This window comes from Schistocerca piceifrons, chromosome 1, assembly GCF_021461385.2.
Source record: "Schistocerca piceifrons isolate TAMUIC-IGC-003096 chromosome 1, iqSchPice1.1, whole genome shotgun sequence".
NCBI classification, from domain to species: domain Eukaryota; kingdom Metazoa; phylum Arthropoda; class Insecta; order Orthoptera; family Acrididae; genus Schistocerca; species Schistocerca piceifrons.
The window spans coordinates 397,239,115-397,244,114 of NC_060138.1; the positions used below are offsets into that span (position 1 = coordinate 397,239,115).

The 5,000-nt window shown below is 54.3% G+C and overlaps 1 non-coding gene across 1 annotated transcript; it reads left to right on the forward strand.

The window, feature by feature from the left end:
* The first annotated feature begins 4,214 nt into the window (after positions 1–4,214).
* On the forward strand, positions 4,215–4,402 carry LOC124719053. Its single transcript, XR_007005976.1, has one exon. It is a non-coding gene; the product is annotated as a U2 spliceosomal RNA (small nuclear RNA).
* The last annotated feature ends 598 nt before the right edge of the window (positions 4,403–5,000 follow it).

Consider the following 5,000-nt stretch of genomic DNA (forward strand, 5'->3'; position numbering starts at 1 on the left):
AAACTGCTCGGCAACTAGAGGCTCTTATCAGTTCCTCGCGAGATCGGGGAGCGATCCCTGCAAAACGCAAACATGAGCAGGGTAGCGACCAGCCAATGCAGCGTACTCGTACCCTTTCACATCCTTCTGTGTCCGACCCGTCTGCGCCACCTGGCTCAGACTATCCTGCCGATGGGGGGGGCCTGAACTGGGCTGACGACGAGGGCGATGACATGCGTGATTGAGTGGGCCTTTCCCCACATGAGCTGCTTGGTATTTGTTTCTCACATCCGGGGTGATATCGCTGGGTTCCGGTGTGGATGTTTCCACACCTGCTTCCCTACGGCCGTGACCCTATCTGCCGTTGTCTCCTCTGTGTTGCTCTCCCATGCCTGCCTTTGACCGGCCGCCGGGAGCCCTCTCCCTTTTAACGGTCAATATCAACTCCATCTCCAACCCGGTCAAACTCCGATCTCTGAAGGACTTTCTCCGCCTTGGTGCGTTCGATGTGGTATTTCTCCAGGAGGTTTGTGCCCCTTTTCTATCTGACCTGGTTGGTTATGAGGCACTGTATAACATCGACCCTGACGCCAGGCGAGGTACTGCTTTGCTCTACCGCTCAGAGTTCACTCCATCCCATGTTACCACGCTACCCAACGGTCGCGTCCTTGCATGTATCCTTCAAGATGTCCTTTTTCTAAATGTCTATGCTCCTTCAGGTGCTAACCACAGGCATGACAGAACGACACTTTTCCGGTCTGATCTCCCCCCTTTCTTAGCAGCTCGTCGCCCTATCGTCTTTGGCGGAGATTTCAACTGTGTGGTAGCCGAAGTTGACCAGGTCCCGACGCCTATGCGGTGTGAAGCGCTCGCTTCACTCCTTCAGGCGGCTGACCTTACTGACACGTGGCGCCACTTTCATCCCGCCTACACGCAATTTACCCACATCTATCCCACTGGAGCCAGCCGTATTGATCGTGTTTATGTCTCGGCTGATTTGACTCCCGCCCTTTGTGCCGTCCAAGTCATACCCGTGGCCTTTAGTGACCACTGTGCGTACTCGTGTTCCTTGCGTATCGCGGGTCCAGCCCCGGTTCCTCGTGGCACCTCTTGGAAGTTGAATACCCTTCATCTGTCCCTGCCCGAACTTCGTGCTCTTGTCACGAAAACGTGGCAGGATTGTCTCGTGGACACTTCCCGGTACCCTACCACGGTGGTTTGGTGGCTCCGTTGTGCGAAGCCCCGGCTGCGACGTGTTATCCGGCAATATAGTCGCGACGTCGCCCACTGGAAACGTAGCACGTTGGCCTTCTATCAGCAGTGTCTCACTGACGCCCTGACTCTTCCTGCTGACAGGTTTGATCAGCTCCGCATGCGCCTCAACAAAATTAAGGCGCAAATCCTTCGCTTCTCTCGGGAGAAAGCCGACGGTATGGTGGTGCGGTGTCGTTCTGCCTCCCTGATTGAAGGCGAGGAGCCGTCCCTTTATCACCTTGCCTCGGAACGAACTCGTGCCAAGAAGAACACCGTTCTGCGCCTTAAGACAGACGATGGTGCGCGTATCACGGACACCCGTGAAGTCCTCCAACATCTGACGGACCATTTCACACACCTCTTCCAGGATGTTGAGGTCGACGTCGCCGCCCAACGTGCACTTGCCAGTGGGGTGCCAACTTCTTTGGATCGTCATGACCGCGGCTCTTTAACCGAGCCCCTGACACTCGCTGACCTCACATCTGTCCTCCGTGCCTGTCCGGGACGCAAGTCACCTGGCCCCGACGGTCTCCCTTATGAGTTCTACCAACATTTTTGGGACCTGCTCCGCGACCGTTTCTGCACAATGTGCGAGGAGATTTTTGCTGGATGCGACTTACCCGCCGACTTTTTATCTGGACGTATTGCCCTTATTCCAAAGGTGACTGGTCACTGTCGAGCTCAAGACCTGCGTCCTATCACTGTCCTTAACACTGACTATAAGTTGGTGGCACGATGCGTGGCCTCTCGTCTCAAACAGGCGATGACTAAGGTACTTTGCCCCACTCAATCCTGTGGCGTTTCGCGTCGGAACATCTTCACCGCCGCTTCCCTGTACCGCGATGCTGTCTTCCTCACCGCTGACACTCGCACCCCGGCTGCCATTCTTTCCTTGGACTTCGCCGGTGCCTTTGACAGGGTCTCGCACCCTTACCTGCTGGCCGTTATGTCGCGGATGGGTTTTGGGGAGCGCTTCATACGCATCATCCGGCACTTCTTGAATGGGGCGAATTCCACTATCGTGGTGAACGGTTGCCGATCGCGCCCCATTCCCATCCGACGGTCAGTTCGACAGGGATGCCCCTTGTCGATGTATTTGTTTGCCTTGGCACTGGACCCCATGCTGCGCGACATTAGCCGGTTGGTCGACGGTGTCGCTCTCCCAGGCGTCACCCTCCGCTGTGCGGCCTACGCCGATGACGTTGGTGTGTTCGTTGCTAACGCCAGGGACATCGATTCCGTTCGCCGCGTTCTCGACGTTTATGAACGGGCCTCCGGTGCTCAGTTAAATCCCAACAAGACCGTGTTGCTTCCGCTAGGGCCACGATCATTGACCGTCGAACGCCCCTGGTACCGCGTTGTGGGGGAACAGCGCATCTTGGGTCTTGAGGTGACTGCCTGTCCGCAGCGTATGTTAACCCTCACGTGGCGGCGGCTTCTCACACGCATCAGGGGCCTTTGCGTGAGCCACGCTGATCGACGGCTCGACCTCCATCAACGCATCCAGCTGATTAATGGTTATCTCCTCTCACGGGCATGGTATGTCGCCCAACTCCTTACGCTGCCGAAGCAGATCGGCCGAGCCATCTCGCAAGCAGTATACTGGCTCTTGTGGCGGCATGCGCTGTTCAAGGTTGATGCGCTGACCTGTACGCTGCCGAAGCCCGATGGCGGCCTCGGCCTCATTGACTTTTCCCGGAAATGTGCGGCCCTTCTGATACACCGTGTCACCGCTTTGCGCGAAGCCGACCCCGGTGGGACTACAGCGGTCCTCTTCGACCGTTATCGTCCACACTCGGCGCGTGCACCGGTCTGTTTGACGCATATTCCGTTCCGGCTGACGACGGTCAGAGACTATTACTTCCACCGCAGTTATGTCCTCACAGTGGCCACTGACAAGGCACGCACGTCGAAGCGCCTTTACCAGGCACTCCGAGGCCAGCCCACGCCACATAAATTAGAGGACAGACGACCGTCGGTCATCTGGCGCCACGTTTGGGCTAATATTAACAACTCAGCCCTTCCCACCGCAGTTTCGGCGCTATGGTACCGTGTAGTCAACAATTTAATCCCCACTAACCATCGCCTGGCGGCCATCCGCCTACGACCCTCGGCTGCTTGCGGCCGCTGTGGTGACGTTGACACCAGGGAGCATCGCCTCCTCTGCCCCCACGTCACAGAAGTGTGGGCCCTTGCACGTGTGCTCATAGCGCTGATCGGTGGGACGACGCCAGCAAATGTGTCCACAGACTGGTTCCTTACACCTGATCTTCAAACACAACCCCGACCAAGACGTAACGCAATGGTGTGGCTCTTGGGCCACACCATTTTCACGATCTACGACCTTTCCCTCGCCGATGCTGTCTCTTTCATGGACTACCTGTGGAGCCAGCATCGCGTGGCGGAATCTGCTCGAAACTATACGACCACTTTTGCCCGGTATTTGAAAGTTGCAATGATCCATGGATATCAAACGGTGTTCCAGGTTGCCTAGGGCGCCTTGTCCAGGCATTGCCTAGGATTGCCCCTGGTTTTTTTTTGCACCAATCTCTGACTTGACTCGCCCCAGATTCGCAATTGGAACAATTATTGCAAAAACTTTATTGGAAAAATAGGAATCACGCAATCAATCTTAGAAGCTTATTCCTTAGTTAATTCTCTAGGCGATGGGATTATCTCGCCAGTTTCATTTTCACTTGTGTGTGCTGCCGTTCCTGTTTTTAATTTCCTTTCATTTCTATCTTTCTTTCTTTCTTCCTTTTTGGTTCTCAACTCACTATTTCTTCACACCTGCAGAGCGAGGTGTCTTTCTGAGTCAAGTGTCGTCGCCCACTGCGGCATAGCAGAGTATGCCCCTCGCTTTTAATTTCGTTCCTGGCAACAAGTCTTGCTACTCAATGCACCCTGTGCGTGCTGCGTCGACACTCTAGGATGGCAGCATTTTTGGAGAGGACAAGGTAGGGCTGTAGGGGAGGAAGGAGGCCCATTAAAAAAAAAAAAAAAAAAAGTGTAGTATCTGTTCTTATCAGCTTAATATCTGATACGTCCTGCATCGCAGGACCAGAATATTAAACTCATTTTTGGCTCATGACGGAGTGCTAGGGGCTTGCTCCACCTCTGTCGCGGGTTGGCCCGGCATTGCAGTACCGCCGGGATCGGCCCACCTAAAATTAATTAAAACATAGCCTGAAATGGGTTAATATTCTGCAGTTATCAGATATTCCGCTGGTAGCAAAACTTGTTGTAGTTGTCGATGTGCCCAGTAGTTAGCTGCTTACACACCACGATTTCTTGTAATTAATTTGACATTATCTTACGAACTTTATTTATTTATTTATTTTTTTTTTTTTTTTTTTTTTTTTTGCGGTTAGCCGGAACGCTCTTGCAGCCGCATTACACTAGGCTGGTAATTTATGTGGGCACAGAAGGGTGCCTTCGGATGCCTCGTTGGCGTCACATATGGTCCGGCCACAGATAATTTTAATTACATTTTTTGGAGTTATATCCTTAGCTCCTCGCGAACGTCGTCGTCGCCGCCGCACGCACGCAGAATACGTGTGTACACACGTACGCAGTAGGCAGTGGACGATGTAAGCACTCGGCTAGGTGTAGCTCGCGCCGGTGTAGCTCGCGCCGGCCTGGCGCTGCTGTGGGGCGGCCTCACGGCTTCTCCACTGCCCTGGCAGCTAGCGGCGTTCAAATGGGAGTCGCGGTTTACTGTTCGACATGGAGGGTAGTACTGGGCTGGTGACGAGTGCTCCCGTGAA